Source organism: Idiotropiscis lumnitzeri, unplaced genomic scaffold, assembly GCF_059441095.1.
Source record: "Idiotropiscis lumnitzeri isolate Australia: NSW breed Sydney's pygmy pipehorse unplaced genomic scaffold, RoL_Ilum_1.0 HiC_scaffold_37, whole genome shotgun sequence".
In the NCBI taxonomy this organism is placed as follows: domain Eukaryota; kingdom Metazoa; phylum Chordata; class Actinopteri; order Syngnathiformes; family Syngnathidae; genus Idiotropiscis; species Idiotropiscis lumnitzeri.
In genome coordinates this window covers 1482407-1505304 of record NW_028283575.1, presented here as the reverse complement: position 1 = coordinate 1505304, position 22898 = coordinate 1482407, and positions in this window count along the sequence as shown.

Genomic DNA, 22898 nt, shown 5'->3' with positions numbered 1-22898 from the left:
ACCAAACGTTTCCAATGTAAATTTCCACATTTATAGAGTGTAAAAAGGCATCCTGAAGCCTGGGAAGTCATTAATTTGATTGTCCAGTATTTCCCTTATGAGATAATGCCTCACATAGCAAATGTGTACAGTGCGAGCTGAAAATGCATTTTCAGCACTAAAAAAACAAACTTTTATAACAGCTAAACTAAACGTTTCCAATGTAAATTTCCACCTTTATATAGTGTAAAAAGACATCCTGAAGCCTGGGCAGTCATTAATTTGATTGTCCAATATTTCCCTTATGAGATAATGCCTCTCATAGCAAATGTGTACAGCGCGAGCTGAAAATGCATATACAGCACTAAAAAAACAAACTTTTATAACAGCTAAACTAAACGTTTCCAATGTAAATTTCCACCTTTATATAGTGTAAAAAGACATCCTGAAGCCTGGGCAGTCATTAATTTGATTGTCCAATATTTCCCTTATGAGATAATGCCTCTCATAGCAAATGTGTACAGCGCGAGCTGAAAATGCATTTACAGCACTAAAAACCCAAACTTTTATAACAGCTAAACCAAACGTTTCCAATGTAAATTTCCACCTTTATATAGTGTAGAAAGGCATCCTGAAGCCTGGAAAGTCATTAATTTGATTGTCCAGTATTTCCTTCATGAGATATTGCAACACTTAGAAAAGGTGTACAGCGCCAGCAGACAATGAATTTTCAGCACTAAAAAAACGAAACTTCATTAACAGCTAAACCAAACGTTTCCAATGTAAATTTCCACCTTTATAGAGTGTAAAAATGCATCCTGAAGCCTGGGAAGTCATTAATTTGATTGTCCAGTATTTCCCTTATGAGATAATGCCTCACATAGCAAATGTGTACAGTGCAAGCTGAAAATGCATTTTCAGCACTAAAAAACCAAACTTTTATAACAGCTAAACCAAACGTTTCCAATGTAAATTTCCACCTTTATATAGTGTAAAAAGACATCCTGAAGCCTGGGCAGTCATTAATTTGATTGTCCAATATTTCCCTTATGAGATAATGCCTCTCATAGCAAATGTGTACAGCGCGAGCTGAAAATGCATTTACAGCACTAAAAAACCAAACTTTTATAACAGCTAAACCAAACGTTTCCAATGTAAATTTCCACCTTTATATAGTGTAGAAAGGCATCCTGAAGCCTGGAAAGTCATTAATTTGATTGTCCAGTATTTCCTTCATGAGATATTGCAACACTTAGAAAAAGTGTACAGCGCCAGTAGACAATGAATTTTCAGCACTAAAAAAACGAAACTTCATTAACAGCTAAACTAAACGTTTCCAATGTAAATTTCCACCTTTATATAGTGTAAAAAGACATCCTGAAGCCTGGGCAGTCATTAATTTGATTGTCCAATATTTCCCTTATGAGATAATGCCTCTCATAGCAAATGTGTACAGCGCGAGCTGAAAATGCATTTACAGCACTAAAAAACCAAACTTTTATAACAGCTAAACCAAACGTTTCCAATGTAAATTTCCACCTTTATATAGTGTAGAAAGGCATCCTGGAGCCTGGAAAGTCATTAATTTGATTGTCCAGTATTTCCTTCATGAGATATTGCAACACTTAGAAAAAGTGTACAGCGCCAGCAGACAATGAATTTTCAGCACTAAAAAACCAAACTTTTATAACAGCTAAACCAAACGTTTCCAATGTAAATTTCCACCTTTATATAGTGTAAAAAGACATCCTGAAGCCTGGGCAGTCATTAATTTGATTGTCCAGTATTTCCCTTATGAGATAATGCCTCACATAGCAAATGTGTACAGCGCGAGCTGAAAATGCATTTACAGCACTAAAAAAACAAACTTTTATAACAGCTAAACCAAACGTTTCCAATGTAAATTTCCACCTTTATATAGTGTAGAAAGGCATCCTGAAGCCTGGAAAGTCATTAATTTGATTGTCCAGTATTTCCTACATGAGATATTGCAAAACTTAGAAAAAGTGTACAGCGCCAGCAGACAATGAATTTTCAGCACTAAAAAAACGAAACTTCATTAACAGCTAAACCAAACGTTTCCAATGTAAATTTCCACATTTATAGAGTGTAAAAAGGCATCCTGAAGCCTGGGAAGTCATTAATTTGATTGTCCAGTATTTCCCTTATGAGATAATGCCTCACATAGCAAATGTGTACAGCGCGAGCTGAAAATGCATTTACAGCACTAAAAAACCAAACTTTTATAACAGCTAAACCAAACGTTTCCAATGTAAATTTCCACCTTTATATAGTGTAGAAAGGCATCCTGAAGCCTGGAAAGTGATTAATTTGATTGTCCAGTATTTCCTTCATGAGATATTGCAACACTTAGAAAAAGTGTACAGCGCCAGCAGACAATGAATTTTCAGCACTAAAAAACCGAAACTTCATTAACAGCTAAACTAAACGTTTCCAATGTAAATTTCCACCTTTATATAGTGTAAAAAGACATCCTGAAGCCTGGGCAGTCATTAATTTGATTGTCCAATATTTCCCTTATGAGATAATGCCTCTCATAGCAAATGTGTACAGCGCGAGCTGAAAATGCATTTACAGCACTAAAAAACCAAACTTTTATAACAGCTAAACCAAACGTTTCCAATGTAAATTTCCACCTTTATATAGTGTAGAAAGGCATCCTGAAGCCTGGAAAGTCATTAATTTGATTGTCCAGTATTTCCTTCATGAGATATTGCAACACTTAGAAAAAGTGTACAGCGCCAGCAGACAATGAATTTCCAGCACTAAAAAAACGAAACTTCATTAACAGCTAAACTAAACGTTTCCAATGTAAATTTCCACCTTTATATAGTGTAAAAAGACATCCTGAAGCCTGGGCAGTCATTAATTTGATTGTCCAATATTTCCCTTATGAGATAATGCCTCTCATAGCAAATGTGTACAGCGCGAGCTGAAAATGCATTTACAGCACTAAAAAACCAAACTTTTATAACAGCTAAACCAAACGTTTCCAATGTAAATTTCCACCTTTATATAGTGTAGAAAGGCATCCTGAAGCCTGGAAAGTCATTAATTTGATTGTCCAGTATTTCCTTCATGAGATATTGCAACACTTAGAAAAAGTGTACAGCGCCAGCAGACAATGAATTTTCAGCACTAAAAAAACGAAACTTCATTAACAGCTAAACCAAACGTTTCCAATGTAAATTTCCACATTTATAGAGTGTAAAAAGGCATCCTGAAGCCTGGGAAGTCATTAATTTGATTGTCCAGTATTTCCCTTATGAGATAATGCCTCACATAGCAAATGTGTACAGTGCGAGCTGAAAATGCATTTTCAGCACTAAAAAACCAAACTTTTATAACAGCTAAACCAAACGTTTCCAATGTAAATTTCCACCTTTATATAGTGTAAAAAGACATCCTGAAGCCTGGGCAGTCATTAATTTGATTGTCCAGTATTTCCCTTATGAGATAATGCCTCACATAGCAAATGTGTACAGCGCGAGCTGAAAATGCATTTACAGCACTAAAAAAACAAACTTTTATAACAGCTAAACTAAACGTTTCCAATGTAAATTTTCACCTTTATATAGTGTAAAAAGACATCCTGAAGCCTGGGCAGTCATTAATTTGATTGTCCAATATTTCCCTTATGAGATAATGCCTCTCATAGCAAATGTGTACAGCGCGAGCTGAAAATGCATTTACAGCACTAAAAAACCAAACTTTTATAACAGCTAAACCAAACGTTTCCAATGTAAATTTCCACCTTTATATAGTGTAGAAAGGCATCCTGAAGCCTGGAAAGTCATTAATTTGATTGTCCAGTATTTCCTTCATGAGATATTGCAACACTTAGAAAAAGTGTACAGCGCCAGCAGACAATGAATTTTCAGCACTAAAAAAACGAAACTTCATTAACAGCTAAACCAAACGTTTCCAATGTAAATTTCCACATTTATAGAGTGTAAAAAGGCATCCTGAAGCCTGGGAAGTCATTAATTTGATTGTCCAGTATTTCCCTTATGAGATAATGCCTCACATAGCAAATGTGTACAGTGCGAGCTGAAAATGCATTTTCAGCACTAAAAAAACAAACTTTTATAACAGCTAAACTAAACGTTTCCAATGTAAATTTCCACCTTTATATAGTGTAAAAAGACATCCTGAAGCCTGGGCAGTCATTAATTTGATTGTCCAATATTTCCCTTATGAGATAATGCCTCTCATAGCAAATGTGTACAGCGCGAGCTGAAAATGCATTTACAGCACTAAAAAAACAAACTTTTATAACAGCTAAACTAAACGTTTCCAATGTAAATTTCCACCTTTATATAGTGTAAAAAGACATCCTGAAGCCTGGGCAGTCATTAATTTGATTGTCCAATATTTCCCTTATGAGATAATGCCTCTCATAGCAAATGTGTACAGCGCGAGCTGAAAATGCATTTACAGCACTAAAAACCCAAACTTTTATAACAGCTAAACCAAACGTTTCCAATGTAAATTTCCACCTTTATATAGTGTAGAAAGGCATCCTGAAGCCTGGAAAGTCATTAATTTGATTGTCCAGTATTTCCTTCATGAGATATTGCAACACTTAGAAAAGGTGTACAGCGCCAGCAGACAATGAATTTTCAGCACTAAAAAAACGAAACTTCATTAACAGCTAAACCAAACGTTTCCAATGTAAATTTCCACATTTATAGAGTGTAAAAATGCATCCTGAAGCCTGGGAAGTCATTAATTTGATTGTCCAGTATTTCCCTTATGAGATAATGCCTCACATAGCAAATGTGTACAGTGCAAGCTGAAAATGCATTTTCAGCACTAAAAAACCAAACTTTTATAACAGCTAAACCAAACGTTTCCAATGTAAATTTCCACCTTTATATAGTGTAAAAAGACATCCTGAAGCCTGGGCAGTCATTAATTTGATTGTCCAATATTTCCCTTATGAGATAATGCCTCTCATAGCAAATGTGTACAGCGCGAGCTGAAAATGCATTTACAGCACTAAAAAACCAAACTTTTATAACAGCTAAACCAAACGTTTCCAATGTAAATTTCCACCTTTATATAGTGTAGAAAGGCATCCTGGAGCCTGGAAAGTCATTAATTTGATTGTCCAGTATTTCCTTCATGAGATATTGCAACACTTAGAAAAAGTGTACAGCGCCAGCAGACAATGAATTTTCAGCACTAAAAAAACCAAACTTTTATAACAGCTAAACCAAACGTTTCCAATGTAAATTTCCACCTTTATATAGTGTAAAAAGACATCCTGAAGCCTGGGCAGTCATTAATTTGATTGTCCAATATTTCCCTTATGAGATAATGCCTCTCATAGCAAATGTGTACAGCGCGAGCTGAAAATGCATTTACAGCACTAAAAAACCAAACTTTTATAACAGCTAAACCAAACGTTTCCAATGTAAATTTCCACCTTTATATAGTGTAGAAAGGCATCCTGGAGCCTGGAAAGTCATTAATTTGATTGTCCAGTATTTCCTTCATGAGATATTGCAACACTTAGAAAAAGTGTACAGCGCCAGCAGACAATGAATTTTCAGCACTAAAAAAAACAAACTTTTATAACAGCTAAACCAAACGTTTCCAATGTAAATTTCCACCTTTATATAGTGTAAAAAGACATCCTGAAGCCTGGGCAGTCATTAATTTGATTGTCCAGTATTTCCCTTATGAGATAATGCCTCACATAGCAAATGTGTACAGCGCGAGCTGAAAATGCATTTACAGCACTAAAAAAACAAACTTTTATAACAGCTAAACCAAACGTTTCCAATGTAAATTTCCACCTTTATATAGTGTAGAAAGGCATCCTGAAGCCTGGAAAGTCATTAATTTGATTGTCCAGTATTTCCTTCATGAGATATTGCAACACTTAGAAAAAGTGTACAGCGCCAGTAGACAATGAATTTTCAGCACTAAAAAAACGAAACTTCATTAACAGCTAAACTAAACGTTTCCAATGTAAATTTCCACCTTTATATAGTGTAAAAAGACATCCTGAAGCCTGGGCAGTCATTAATTTGATTGTCCAATATTTCCCTTATGAGATAATGCCTCTCATAGCAAATGTGTACAGCGCGAGCTGAAAATGCATTTACAGCACTAAAAACCCAAACTTTTATAACAGCTAAACCAAACGTTTCCAATGTAAATTTCCACCTTTATATAGTGTAGAAAGGCATCCTGAAGCCTGGAAAGTCATTAATTTGATTGTCCAGTATTTCCTACATGAGATATTGCAAAACTTAGAAAAAGTGTACAGCGCCAGCAGACAATGAATTTTCAGCACTAAAAAAACGAAACTTCATTAACAGCTAAACCAAACGTTTCCAATGTAAATTTCCACATTTATAGAGTGTAAAAAGGCATCCTGAAGCCTGGGAAGTCATTAATTTGATTGTCCAGTATTTCCCTTATGAGATAATGCCTCACATAGCAAATGTGTACAGCGCGAGCTGAAAATGCATTTACAGCACTAAAAAACCAAACTTTTATAACAGCTAAACCAAACGTTTCCAATGTAAATTTCCACCTTTATATAGTGTAGAAAGGCATCCTGAAGCCTGGAAAGTGATTAATTTGATTGTCCAGTATTTCCTTCATGAGATATTGCAACACTTAGAAAAAGTGTACAGCGCCAGCAGACAATGAATTTTCAGCACTAAAAAAACGAAACTTCATTAACAGCTAAACCAAACGTTTCCAATGTAAATTTCCACATTTATAGAGTGTAAAAAGGCATCCTGAAGCCTGGGAAGTCATTAATTTGATTGTCCAGTATTTCCCTTATGAGATAATGCCTCACATAGCAAATGTGTACAGTGCGAGCTGAAAATGCATTTACAGCACTAAAAAAACAAACTTTTATAACAGCTAAACTAAACGTTTCCAATGTAAATTTCCACCTTTATATAGTGTAAAAAGACATCCTGAAGCCTGGGCAGTCATTAATTTGATTGTCCAATATTTCCCTTATGAGATAATGCCTCTCATAGCAAATGTGTACAGCGCGAGCTGAAAATGCATTTACGGGACTAAAAACCCAAACTTTTATAACAGCTAAACCAAACGTTTCCAATGTAAATTTCCACCTTTATATAGTGTAGAAAGGCATCTTGAAGCCTGGAAAGTCATTAATTTGATTGTCCAGTATTTCCTTCATGAGATATTGCAACACTTAGAAAAGGTGTACAGCGCCAGCAGACAATGAATTTTCAGCACTAAAAAACGAAACTTCATTAACAGCTAAACCAAACGTTTCCAATGTAAATTTCCACATTTATAGAGTGTAAAAAGGCATCCTGAAGCCTGGGAAGTCATTAATTTGATTGTCCAGTATTTCCCTTATGAGATAATGCCTCACATAGCAAATGTGTACAGTGCGAGCTGAAAATGCATTTTCAGCACTAAAAAACCAAACTTTTATAACAGCTAAACCAAACGTTTCCAATGTAAATTTCCACCTTTATATAGTGTAAAAAGACATCCTGAAGCCTGGGCAGTCATTAATTCGATTGTCCAATATTTCCTTTATGAGATAATGCCTCTCATAGCAAATGTGTACAGCGCGAGCTGAAAATGCATTAACAGCACTAAAAAACCAAACTTTTATAACAGCTAAACCAAACGTTTCCAATGTAAATTTTCACCTTTATATAGTGTAAAAAGGCATCCTGAAGCCTGGAAAGTCATTAATTTGATTGTCCAGTATTTCCTTCATGAGATAATGCCTCACATAGCAAATGTGTACAGTGCGAGCTGAAAATGCATTTTCAGCACTAAAAAAACAAACTTTTATAACAGCTAAACCAAACGTTTCCAATGTAAATTCCACCTTTATATAGTGTAAAAAGACATCCTGAAGCCTGGGCAGTCATTAATTTGATTGTCCAATATTTCCCTTATGAGATAATGCCTCTCATAGCAAATGTGTACAGCGCGAGCTGAAAATGCATTTACAGCACTAAAAAACCAAACTTTTATAACAGCTAAACCAAACGTTTCCAATGTAAATTTCCACCTTTATATAGTGTAGAAAGGCATCCTGAAGCCTGGAAAGTCATTAATTTGATTGTCCAGTATTTCCTTCATAAGTAATTGCAACACTTAGAAAAAGTGTACAGCGCCAGGAGACAATGAATTTTCAGCACTAAAAAACCGAAACTTCATTAACAGCTAAAGTAAACGTTTCCAATGTAAATTTCCACCTTTATATAGTGTAAAAAGACATCCTGAAGCCTGGGCAGCCATTAATTTGATTGTCCAATATTTCCCTTATGAGATAATGCCTCTCATAGCAAATGTGTACAGCGCGAGCTGAAAATGCATTTACAGCACTAAAAAACCAAACTTTTATAACAGCTAAACCAAACGTTTCCAATGTAAATTTCCACCTTTATATAGTGTAAAAAGACATCCTGAAGCCTGGGCAGTCATTAATTTGATTGTCCAGTATTTCCCTTATGAGATAATGCCTCACATAGCAAATGTGTACAGCGCGAGCTGAAAATGCATTTACAGCACTAAAAAAACAAACTTTTATAACAGCTAAACTAAACGTTTCCAATGTAAATTTCCACCTTTATATAGTGTAAAAAGACATCCTGAAGCCTGGGCAGCCATTAATTTGATTGTCCAATATTTCCCTTATGAGATAATGCCTCTCATAGCAAATGTGTACAGCGCGAGCTGAAAATGCATTTACAGCACTAAAAAAACAAACTTTTATAACAGCTAAACCAAACGTTTCCAATGTAAATTTCCACCTTTATATAGTGTAGAAAGGCATCCTGAAGCCTGGAAAGTCATTAATTTGATTGTCCAGTATTTCCTTCATGAGATATTGCAACACTTAGAAAAAGTGTACAGCGCCAGCAGACAATGAATTTTCAGCACTAAAAAAACGAAACTTCATTAACAGCTAAACCAAACGTTTCCAATGTAAATTTCCACATTTATAGAGTGTAAAAAGGCATCCTGAAGCCTGGGAAGTCATTAATTTGATTGTCCAGTATTTCCCTTATGAGATAATGCCTCACATTGCAAATGTGTACAGTGCGAGCTGAAAATGCATTTTCAGCACTAAAAAACCAAACTTTTATAACAGCTAAACCAAACGTTTCCAATGTAAATTTCCACCTTTATATAGTGTAAAAAGACATCCTGAAGCCTGGGCAGTCATTAATTTGATTGTCCAGTATTTCCCTTATGAGATAATGCCTCACATAGCAAATGTGTACAGTGCGAGCTGAAAATGCATTTTCAGCACGAAAAAAACCAAACTTTTATAACAACTAAACCAAACGTTTCCAATGTAAATTTCCACCTTTATATAGTGTAAAAAGACATCCTGGAGCCTGGGCAGTCATTAATTTGATTGTCCAATATTTCCCTTATGAGATAATGCCTCTCATAGCAAATGTGTACAGCGCGAGCTGAAAATGCATTTACAGCACTAAAAAAACAAACTTTTATAACAGCTAAACCAAACGTTTCCAATGTACATTTCCACCTTTATATAGTGTAGAAAGGCATCCTGAAGCCTGGAAAGTCATTAATTTGATTGTCCAGTATTTCCTTCATGAGATATTGCAACACTTAGAAAAAGTGTACAGCGCCAGCAGACAATGAATTTTCAGCACTAAAAAAACGAAACTTCATTAACAGCTGAACTAAACGTTTCCAATGTAAATTTCCACCTTTATATAGTGTAAAACGACATCCTGAAGCCTGGGCAGTCATTAATTTGATTGTCCAATATTTCCCTTATGAGATAATGCCTCTCATAGCAAATGTGTACAGCGCGAGCTGAAAATGCATTTACAGCACTAAAAAACCAAACTTTTATAACAGCTAAACCAAACGTTTCCAATGTAAATTTCCACCTTTATATAGTGTAGAAAGGCATCCTGAAGCCTGGAAAGTCATTAATTTGATTGTCCAGTATTTCCTTCATGAGATATTGCAACACTTAGAAAAAGTGTACAGCGCCAGCAGACAATGAATTTTCAGCACAAAAAAAACGAAACTTCATTAACAGCTAAACCAAACGTTTCCAATGTAAATTTCCACATTTATAGAGTGTAAAAAGGCATCCTGAAGCCTGGGAAGTCATTAATTTGATTGTCCAGTATTTCCCTTATGAGATAATGCCTCACATAGCAAATGTGTACAGTGCGAGCTGAAAATGCATTTTCAGCACTAAAAAACCAAACTTTTATAACAGCTAAACTAAACGTTTCCAATGTAAATTTCCACCTTTATATAGTGTAAAAAGACATCCTGAAGCCTGGGCAGTCATTAATTTGATTGTCCAATATTTCGCTTATGAGATAATGCCTCTCATAGCAAATGTGTACAGCGCGAGCTGAAAATGCATTTACAGGACTAAAAACCCAAACTTTTATAACAGCTAAACCAAACGTTTCCAATGTAAATTTCCACCTTTATATAGTGTAGAAAGGCATCTTGAAGCCTGGAAAGTCATTAATTTGTTTGTCCAGTATTTCCTTCATGAGATATTGCAACACTTAGAAAAGGTGTACAGCGCCAGCAGACAATGAATTTTCAGCACTAAAAAAACGAAACTTCATTAACAGCTAAACCAAACGTTTCCAATGTAAATTTCCACATTTATAGAGTGTAAAAAGGCATCCTGAAAGCCCCGGAAGTCATTAATTTGATTGTCCAGTATTTCCCTTATGAGATAATGCCTCACATAGCAAATGTGTACAGTGCGAGCTGAAAATGCATTTTCAGCACTAAAAAACCAAACTTTAATAACAGCTAAACCAAACGTTTCCAATGTAAATTTCCACCTTTATATAGTGTAAAAAGACATCCTGAAGCCTGGGCAGTCATTAATTCGATTGTCCAATATTTCCTTTATGAGATAATGCCTCTCATTGCAAATGTGTACAGCGCGAGCTGAAAATGCATTTACAGCACTAAAAAACCAAACTTTTATAACAGCTAAACCAAACGTTTCCAATGTAAATTTCCACCTTTATATAGTGTAAAAAGGCATCCTGAAGCCTGGAAAGTCATTAATTTGATTGTCCAGTATTTCCTTCATGAGATAATGCCTCACATAGCAAATGTGTACAGTGCGAGCTGAAAATGCATTTTCAGCACTAAAAAACCAAACTTTTATAACAGCTAAACCAAACGTTTCCAATGTAAATTTCCACATTTATAGAGTGTAAAAAGGCATCCTGAAGCCTGGGAAGTCATTAATTTGATTGTCCAGTATTTCCCTTATGAGATAATGCCTCACATAGCAAATGTGTACAGTGCGAGCTGAAAATGCATTTTCAGCACTAAAAAACCAAACTTTTATAACAGCTAAACCAAACGTTTCCAATGTAAATTTCCACCTTTATATAGTGTAAAAAGACATCCTGAAGCCTGGGCAGTCATTAATTCGATTGTCCAATATTTCCTTTATGAGATAATGCCTCTCATAGCAAATGTGTACAGCGCGAGCTGAAAATGCATTAACAGCACTAAAAAACCAAACTTTTATAACAGCTAAACCAAACGTTTCCAATGTAAATTTTCACCTTTATATAGTGTAAAAAGGCATCCTGAAGCCTGGAAAGTCATTAATTTGATTGTCCAGTATTTCCTTCATGAGATAATGCCTCACATAGCAAATGTGTACAGTGCGAGCTGAAAATGCATTTTCAGCACTAAAAAAACAAACTTTTATAACAGCTAAACCAAACGTTTCCAATGTAAATTCCACCTTTATATAGTGTAAAAAGACATCCTGAAGCCTGGGCAGTCATTAATTTGATTGTCCAATATTTCCCTTATGAGATAATGCCTCTCATAGCAAATGTGTACAGCGCGAGCTGAAAATGCATTTACAGCACTAAAAAACCAAACTTTTATAACAGCTAAACCAAACGTTTCCAATGTAAATTTCCACCTTTATATAGTGTAGAAAGGCATCCTGAAGCCTGGAAAGTCATTAATTTGATTGTCCAGTATTTCCTTCATAAGTAATTGCAACACTTAGAAAAAGTGTACAGCGCCAGGAGACAATGAATTTTCAGCACTAAAAAACCGAAACTTCATTAACAGCTAAAGTAAACGTTTCCAATGTAAATTTCCACCTTTATATAGTGTAAAAAGACATCCTGAAGCCTGGGCAGCCATTAATTTGATTGTCCAATATTTCCCTTATGAGATAATGCCTCTCATAGCAAATGTGTACAGCGCGAGCTGAAAATGCATTTACAGCACTAAAAAACCAAACTTTTATAACAGCTAAACCAAACGTTTCCAATGTAAATTTCCACCTTTATATAGTGTAAAAAGACATCCTGAAGCCTGGGCAGTCATTAATTTGATTGTCCAGTATTTCCCTTATGAGATAATGCCTCACATAGCAAATGTGTACAGCGCGAGCTGAAAATGCATTTACAGCACTAAAAAAACAAACTTTTATAACAGCTAAACTAAACGTTTCCAATGTAAATTTCCACCTTTATATAGTGTAAAAAGACATCCTGAAGCCTGGGCAGCCATTAATTTGATTGTCCAATATTTCCCTTATGAGATAATGCCTCTCATAGCAAATGTGTACAGCGCGAGCTGAAAATGCATTTACAGCACTAAAAAAACAAACTTTTATAACAGCTAAACCAAACGTTTCCAATGTAAATTTCCACCTTTATATAGTGTAGAAAGGCATCCTGAAGCCTGGAAAGTCATTAATTTGATTGTCCAGTATTTCCTTCATGAGATATTGCAACACTTAGAAAAAGTGTACAGCGCCAGCAGACAATGAATTTTCAGCACTAAAAAAACGAAACTTCATTAACAGCTAAACCAAACGTTTCCAATGTAAATTTCCACATTTATAGAGTGTAAAAAGGCATCCTGAAGCCTGGGAAGTCATTAATTTGATTGTCCAGTATTTCCCTTATGAGATAATGCCTCACATTGCAAATGTGTACAGTGCGAGCTGAAAATGCATTTTCAGCACTAAAAAACCAAACTTTTATAACAGCTAAACCAAACGTTTCCAATGTAAATTTCCACCTTTATATAGTGTAAAAAGACATCCTGAAGCCTGGGCAGTCATTAATTTGATTGTCCAGTATTTCCCTTATGAGATAATGCCTCACATAGCAAATGTGTACAGTGCGAGCTGAAAATGCATTTTCAGCACGAAAAAAAGCAAACTTTTATAACAACTAAACCAAACGTTTCCAATGTAAATTTCCACCTTTATATAGTGTAAAAAGACATCCTGGAGCCTGGGCAGTCATTAATTTGATTGTCCAATATTTCCCTTATGAGATAATGCCTCTCATAGCAAATGTGTACAGCGCGAGCTGAAAATGCATTTACAGCACTAAAAAAACAAACTTTTATAACAGCTAAACCAAACGTTTCCAATGTACATTTCCACCTTTATATAGTGTAGAAAGGCATCCTGAAGCCTGGAAAGTCATTAATTTGATTGTCCAGTATTTCCTTCATGAGATATTGCAACACTTAGAAAAAGTGTACAGCGCCAGCAGACAATGAATTTTCAGCACTAAAAAAACGAAACTTCATTAACAGCTGAACTAAACGTTTCCAATGTAAATTTCCACCTTTATATAGTGTAAAACGACATCCTGAAGCCTGGGCAGTCATTAATTTGATTGTCCAATATTTCCCTTATGAGATAATGCCTCTCATAGCAAATGTGTACAGCGCGAGCTGAAAATGCATTTACAGCACTAAAAAACCAAACTTTTATAACAGCTAAACCAAACGTTTCCAATGTAAATTTCCACCTTTATATAGTGTAGAAAGGCATCCTGAAGCCTGGAAAGTCATTAATTTGATTGTCCAGTATTTCCTTCATGAGATATTGCAACACTTAGAAAAAGTGTACAGCGCCAGCAGACAATGAATTTTCAGCACAAAAAAAACGAAACTTCATTAACAGCTAAACCAAACGTTTCCAATGTAAATTTCCACATTTATAGAGTGTAAAAAGGCATCCTGAAGCCTGGGAAGTCATTAATTTGATTGTCCAGTATTTCCCTTATGAGATAATGCCTCACATAGCAAATGTGTACAGTGCGAGCTGAAAATGCATTTTCAGCACTAAAAAACCAAACTTTTATAACAGCTAAACCAAACGTTTCCAATGTAAATTTCCACCTTTATATAGTGTAAAAAGACATCCTGAAGCCTGGGCAGTCATTAATTTGATTGTCCAGTATTTCCCTTATGAGATAATGCCTCACATAGCAAATGTGTACAGCGCGAGCTGAAAATGCATTTACAGCACTAAAAAAACAAACTTTTATAACAGCTAAACTAAACGTTTCCAATGTAAATTTCCACCTTTATATAGTGTAAAAAGACATCCTGAAGCCTGGGCAGTCATTAATTTGATTGTCCAATATTTCGCTTATGAGATAATGCCTCTCATAGCAAATGTGTACAGCGCGAGCTGAAAATGCATTTACAGGACTAAAAACCCAAACTTTTATAACAGCTAAACCAAACGTTTCCAATGTAAATTTCCACCTTTATATAGTGTAGAAAGGCATCTTGAAGCCTGGAAAGTCATTAATTTGATTGTCCAGTATTTCCTTCATGAGATATTGCAACACTTAGAAAAGGTGTACAGCGCCAGCAGACAATGAATTTTCAGCACTAAAAAAACGAAACTTCATTAACAGCTAAACCAAACGTTTCCAATGTAAATTTCCACATTTATAGAGTGTAAAAAGGCATCCTGAAAGCCCCGGAAGTCATTAATTTGATTGTCCAGTATTTCCCTTATGAGATAATGCCTCACATAGCAAATGTGTACAGTGCGAGCTGAAAATGCATTTTCAGCACTAAAAAACCAAACTTTTATAACAGCTAAACCAAACGTTTCCAATGTAAATTTCCACCTTTATATAGTGTAAAAAGACATCCTGAAGCCTGGGCAGTCATTAATTCGATTGTCCAATATTTCCTTTATGAGATAATGCCTCTCATTGCAAATGTGTACAGCGCGAGCTGAAAATGCATTTACAGCACTAAAAAACCAAACTTTTATAACAGCTAAACCAAACGTTTCCAATGTAAATTTCCACCTTTATATAGTGTAAAAAGGCATCCTGAAGCCTGGAAAGTCATTAATTTGATTGTCCAGTATTTCCTTCATGAGATAATGCCTCACATAGCAAATGTGTACAGTGCGAGCTGAAAATGCATTTTCAGCACTAAAAAACCAAACTTTTATAACAGCTAAACCAAACGTTTCCAATGTAAATTCCACCTTTATATAGTGTAAAAAGACATCCTGAAGCCTGGGCAGTCATTAATTTGATTGTCCAATATTTCCCTTTTGAGATAATGCCTCTCATAGCAAATGTGTACAGCGCGAGCTGAAAATGCATTTACAGCACTAAAAAAACAAACTTTTATAACAGCTAAACCAAACGTTTCCAATGTAAATTTCCACCTTTATATAGTGTAGAAAGGCATCCTGAAGCCTGGAAAGTCATTAATTTGATTGTCCAGTATTTCCTTCATGAGATATTGCAACACTTAGAAAAAGTGTACAGCGCCAGGAGACAATGAATTTTCAGCACTAAAAAACCGAAACTTCATTAACAGCTAAACTAAACGTTTCCAATGTAAATTTCCACCTTTATATAGTGTAAAAAGACATCCTGAAGCCTGGGCAGCCATTAATTTGATTGTCCAATATTTCCCTTATGAGATAATGCCTCTCATAGCAAATGTGTACAGCGCGAGCTGAAAATGCATTTACAGCACTAAAAAACCAAACTTTTATAACAGCTAAACCAAACGTTTCCAATGTAAATTTCCACCTTTATATAGTGTAAAAAGACATCCTGAAGCCTGGGCAGTCATTAATTTGATTGTCCAATATTTCCCTTATGAGATAATGCCTCTCATAGCAAATGTGTACAGCGCGAGCTGAAAATGCATTTACAGCACTAAAAAACCAAACTTTTATAACAGCTAAACCAAACGTTTCCAATGTAAATTTCCACCTTTATATAGTGTAGAAAGGCATCCTGGAGCCTGGAAAGTCATTAATTTGATTGTCCAGTATTTCCTTCATGAGATATTGCAACACTTAGAAAAAGTGTACAGCGCCAGCAGACAATGAATTTTCAGCACTAAAAAACCAAACTTTTATAACAGCTAAACCAAACGTTTCCAATGTAAATTTCCACCTTTATATAGTGTAAAAAGACATCCTGAAGCCTGGGCAGTCATTAATTTGATTGTCCAGTATTTCCCTTATGAGATAATGCCTCACATAGCAAATGTGTACAGCGCGAGCTGAAAATGCATTTACAGCACTAAAAAAACAAACTTTTATAACAGCTAAACCAAACGTTTCCAATGTAAATTTCCACCTTTATATAGTGTAGAAAGGCATCCTGAAGCCTGGAAAGTCATTAATTTGATTGTCCAGTATTTCCTACATGAGATATTGCAAAACTTAGAAAAAGTGTACAGCGCCAGCAGACAATGAATTTTCAGCACTAAAAAAACGAAACTTCATTAACAGCTAAACCAAACGTTTCCAATGTAAATTTCCACATTTATAGAGTGTAAAAAGGCATCCTGAAGCCTGGGAAGTCATTAATTTGATTGTCCAGTATTTCCCTTATGAGATAATGCCTCACATAGCAAATGTGTACAGCGCGAGCTGAAAATGCATTTACAGCACTAAAAAACCAAACTTTTATAACAGCTAAACCAAACGTTTCCAATGTAAATTTCCACCTTTATATAGTGTAGAAAGGCATCCTGAAGCCTGGAAAGTGATTAATTTGATTGTCCAGTATTTCCTTCATGAGATATTGCAACACTTAGAAAAAGTGTACAGCGCCAGCAGACAATGAATTTTCAGCACTAAAAAACCGAAACTTCATTAACAGCTAAACTAAACGTTTCCAATGTAAATTTCCACCTTTATATAGTGTAAAAAGACATCCTGAAGCCTGGGCAGTCATTAATTTGATTGTCCAATATTTCCCTTATGAGATAATGCCTCTCATAGCAAATGTGTACAGCGCGAGCTGAAAATGCATTTACAGCACTAAAAAACCAAACTTTTATAACAGCTAAACCAAACGTTTCCAATGTAAATTTCCACCTTTATATAGTGTAGAAAGGCATCCTGAAGCCTGGAAAGTCATTAATTTGATTGTCCAGTATTTCCTTCATGAGATATTGCAACACTTAGAAAAAGTGTACAGCGCCAGCAGACAATGAATTTCCAGCACTAAAAAAACGAAACTTCATTAACAGCTAAACTAAACGTTTCCAATGTAAATTTCCACCTTTATATAGTGTAAAAAGACATCCTGAAGCCTGGGCAGTCATTAATTTGATTGTCCAATATTTCCCTTATGAGATAATGCCTCTCATAGCAAATGTGTACAGCGCGAGCTGAAAATGCATTTACAGCACTAAAAAACCAAACTTTTATAACAGCTAAACCAAACGTTTCCAATGTAAATTTCCACCTTTATATAGTGTAGAAAGGCATCCTGAAGCCTGGAAAGTCATTAATTTGATTGTCCAGTATTTCCTTCATGAGATATTGCAACACTTAGAAAAAGTGTACAGCGCCAGCAGACAATGAATTTTCAGCACTAAAAAAACGAAACTTCATTAACAGCTAAACCAAACGTTTCCAATGTAAATTTCCACATTTATAGAGTGTAAAAAGGCATCCTGAAGCCTGGGAAGTCATTAATTTGATTGTCCAGTATTTCCCTTATGAGATAATGCCTCACATAGCAAATGTGTACAGTGCGAGCTGAAAATGCATTTTCAGCACTAAAAAACCAAACTTTTATAACAGCTAAACCAAACGTTTCCAATGTAAATTTCCACCTTTATATAGTGTAAAAAGACATCCTGAAGCCTGGGCAGTCATTAATTTGATTGTCCAGTATTTCCCTTATGAGATAATGCCTCACATAGCAAATGTGTACAGCGCGAGCTGAAAATGCATTTACAGCACTAAAAAAACAAACTTTTATAACAGCTAAACTAAACGTTTCCAATGTAAATTTTCACCTTTATATAGTGTAAAAAGACATCCTGAAGCCTGGGCAGTCATTAATTTGATTGTCCAATATTTCCCTTATGAGATAATGCCTCTCATAGCAAATGTGTACAGCGCGAGCTGAAAATGCATTTACAGCACTAAAAAACCAAACTTTTATAACAGCTAAACCAAACGTTTCCAATGTAAATTTCCACCTTTATATAGTGTAGAAAGGCATCCTGAAGCCTGGAAAGTCATTAATTTGATTGTCCAGTATTTCCTTCATGAGATATTGCAACACTTAGAAAAAGTGTACAGCGCCAGCAGACAATGAATTTTCAGCACTAAAAAAACGAAACTTCATTAACAGCTAAACCAAACGTTTCCAATGTAAATTTCCACATTTATAGAGTGTAAAAAGGCATCCTGAAGCCTGGGAAGTCATTAATTTGATTGTCCAGTATTTCCCTTATGAGATAATGCCTCACATAGCAAATGTGTACAGTGCGAGCTGAAAATGCATTTTCAGCACTAAAAAAACAAACTTTTATAACAGCTAAACTAAACGTTTCCAATGTAAATTTCCACCTTTATATAGTGTAAAAAGACATCCTGAAGCCTGGGCAGTCATTAATTTGATTGTCCAATATTTCCCTTATGAGATAATGCCTCTCATAGCAAATGTGTACAGCGCGAGCTGAAAATGCATTTACAGCACTAAAAAAACAAACTTTTATAACAGCTAAACTAAACGTTTCCAATGTAAATTTCCACCTTTATATAGTGTAAAAAGACATCCTGAAGCCTGGGCAGTCATTAATTTGATTGTCCAATATTTCCCTTATGAGATAATGCCTCTCATAGCAAATGTGTACAGCGCGAGCTGAAAATGCATTTACAGCACTAAAAACCCAAACTTTTATAACAGCTAAACCAAACGTTTCCAATGTAAATTTCCACCTTTATATAGTGTAGAAAGGCATCCTGAAGCCTGGAAAGTCATTAATTTGATTGTCCAGTATTTCCTTCATGAGATATTGCAACACTTAGAAAAGGTGTACAGCGCCAGCAGACAATGAATTTTCAGCACTAAAAAAACGAAACTTCATTAACAGCTAAACCAAACGTTTCCAATGTAAATTTCCACATTTATAGAGTGTAAAAATGCATCCTGAAGCCTGGGAAGTCATTAATTTGATTGTCCAGTATTTCCCTTATGAGATAATGCCTCACATAGCAAATGTGTACAGTGCAAGCTGAAAATGCATTTTCAGCACTAAAAAACCAAACTTTTATAACAGCTAAACCAAACGTTTCCAATGTAAATTTCCACCTTTATATAGTGTAAAAAGACATCCTGAAGCCTGGGCAGTCATTAATTTGATTGTCCAATATTTCCCTTATGAGATAATGCCTCTCATAGCAAATGTGTACAGCGCGAGCTGAAAATGCATTTACAGCACTAAAAAACCAAACTTTTATAACAGCTAAACCAAACGTTTCCAATGTAAATTTCCACCTTTATATAGTGTAGAAAGGCATCCTGGAGCCTGGAAAGTCATTAATTTGATTGTCCAGTATTTCCTTCATGAGATATTGCAACACTTAGAAAAAGTGTACAGCGCCAGCAGACAATGAATTTTCAGCACTAAAAAAACCAAACTTTTATAACAGCTAAACCAAACGTTTCCAATGTAAATTTCCACCTTTATATAGTGTAAAAAGACATCCTGAAGCCTGGGCAGTCATTAATTTGATTGTCCAATATTTCCCTTATGAGATAATGCCTCTCATAGCAAATGTGTACAGCGCGAGCTGAAAATGCATTTACAGCACTAAAAAACCAAACTTTTATAACAGCTAAACCAAACGTTTCCAATGTAAATTTCCACCTTTATATAGTGTAGAAAGGCATCCTGGAGCCTGGAAAGTCATTAATTTGATTGTCCAGTATTTCCTTCATGAGATATTGCAACACTTAGAAAAAGTGTACAGCGCCAGCAGACAATGAATTTTCAGCACTAAAAAAAACAAACTTTTATAACAGCTAAACCAAACGTTTCCAATGTAAATTTCCACCTTTATATAGTGTAAAAAGACATCCTGAAGCCTGGGCAGTCATTAATTTGATTGTCCAGTATTTCCCTTATGAGATAATGCCTCACATAGCAAATGTGTACAGCGCGAGCTGAAAATGCATTTACAGCACTAAAAAAACAAACTTTTATAACAGCTAAACCAAACGTTTCCAATGTAAATTTCCACCTTTATATAGTGTAGAAAGGCATCCTGAAGCCTGGAAAGTCATTAATTTGATTGTCCAGTATTTCCTTCATGAGATATTGCAACACTTAGAAAAAGTGTACAGCGCCAGTAGACAATGAATTTTCAGCACTAAAAAAACGAAACTTCATTAACAGCTAAACTAAACGTTTCCAATGTAAATTTCCACCTTTATATAGTGTAAAAAGACATCCTGAAGCCTGGGCAGTCATTAATTTGATTGTCCAATATTTCCCTTATGAGATAATGCCTCTCATAGCAAATGTGTACAGCGCGAGCTGAAAATGCATTTACAGCACTAAAAACCCAAACTTTTATAACAGCTAAACCAAACGTTTCCAATGTAAATTTCCACCTTTATATAGTGTAGAAAGGCATCCTGAAGCCTGGAAAGTCATTAATTTGATTGTCCAGTATTTCCTACATGAGATATTGCAAAACTTAGAAAAAGTGTACAGCGCCAGCAGACAATGAATTTTCAGCACTAAAAAAACGAAACTTCATTAACAGCTAAACCAAACGTTTCCAATGTAAATTTCCACATTTATAGAGTGTAAAAAGGCATCCTGAAGCCTGGGAAGTCATTAATTTGATTGTCCAGTATTTCCCTTATGAGATAATGCCTCACATAGCAAATGTGTACAGCGCGAGCTGAAAATGCATTTACAGCACTAAAAAACCAAACTTTTATAACAGCTAAACCAAACGTTTCCAATGTAAATTTCCACCTTTATATAGTGTAGAAAGGCATCCTGAAGCCTGGAAAGTGATTAATTTGATTGTCCAGTATTTCCTTCATGAGATATTGCAACACTTAGAAAAAGTGTACAGCGCCAGCAGACAATGAATTTTCAGCACTAAAAAAACGAAACTTCATTAACAGCTAAACCAAACGTTTCCAATGTAAATTTCCACATTTATAGAGTGTAAAAAGGCATCCTGAAGCCTGGGAAGTCATTAATTTGATTGTCCAGTATTTCCCTTATGAGATAATGCCTCACATAGCAAATGTGTACAGTGCGAGCTGAAAATGCATTTACAGCACTAAAAAAACAAACTTTTATAACAGCTAAACTAAACGTTTCCAATGTAAATTTCCACCTTTATATAGTGTAAAAAGACATCCTGAAGCCTGGGCAGTCATTAATTTGATTGTCCAATATTTCCCTTATGAGATAATGCCTCTCATAGCAAATGTGTACAGCGCGAGCTGAAAATGCATTTACGGGACTAAAAACCCAAACTTTTATAACAGCTAAACCAAACGTTTCCAATGTAAATTTCCACCTTTATATAGTGTAGAAAGGCATCTTGAAGCCTGGAAAGTCATTAATTTGATTGTCCAGTATTTCCTTCATGAGATATTGCAACACTTAGAAAAGGTGTACAGCGCCAGCAGACAATGAATTTTCAGCACTAAAAAACGAAACTTCATTAACAGCTAAACCAAACGTTTCCAATGTAAATTTCCACATTTATAGAGTGTAAAAAGGCATCCTGAAGCCTGGGAAGTCATTAATTTGATTGTCCAGTATTTCCCTTATGAGATAATGCCTCACATAGCAAATGTGTACAGTGCGAGCTGAAAATGCATTTTCAGCACTAAAAAACCAAACTTTTATAACAGCTAAACCAAACGTTTCCAATGTAAATTTCCACCTTTATATAGTGTAAAAAGACATCCTGAAGCCTGGGCAGTCATTAATTCGATTGTCCAATATTTCCTTTATGAGATAATGCCTCTCATAGCAAATGTGTACAGCGCGAGCTGAAAATGCATTAACAGCACTAAAAAACCAAACTTTTATAACAGCTAAACCAAACGTTTCCAATGTAAATTTTCACCTTTATATAGTGTAAAAAGGCATCCTGAAGCCTGGAAAGTCATTAATTTGATTGTCCAGTATTTCCTTCATGAGATAATGCCTCACATAGCAAATGTGTACAGTGCGAGCTGAAAATGCATTTTCAGCACTAAAAAAACAAACTTTTATAACAGCTAAACCAAACGTTTCCAATGTAAATTCCACCTTTATATAGTGTAAAAAGACATCCTGAAGCCTGGGCAGTCATTAATTTGATTGTCCAATATTTCCCTTATGAGATAATGCCTCTCATAGCAAATGTGTACAGCGCGAGCTGAAAATGCATTTACAGCACTAAAAAACCAAACTTTTATAACAGCTAAACCAAACGTTTCCAATGTAAATTTCCACCTTTATATAGTGTAGAAAGGCATCCTGAAGCCTGGAAAGTCATTAATTTGATTGTCCAGTATTTCCTTCATAAGTAATTGCAACACTTAGAAAAAGTGTACAGCGCCAGGAGACAATGAATTTTCAGCACTAAAAAACCGAAACTTCATTAACAGCTAAAGTAAACGTTTCCAATGTAAATTTCCACCTTTATATAGTGTAAAAAGACATCCTGAAGCCTGGGCAGCCATTAATTTGATTGTCCAATATTTCCCTTATGAGATAATGCCTCTCATAGCAAATGTGTACAGCGCGAGCTGAAAATGCATTTACAGCACTAAAAAACCAAA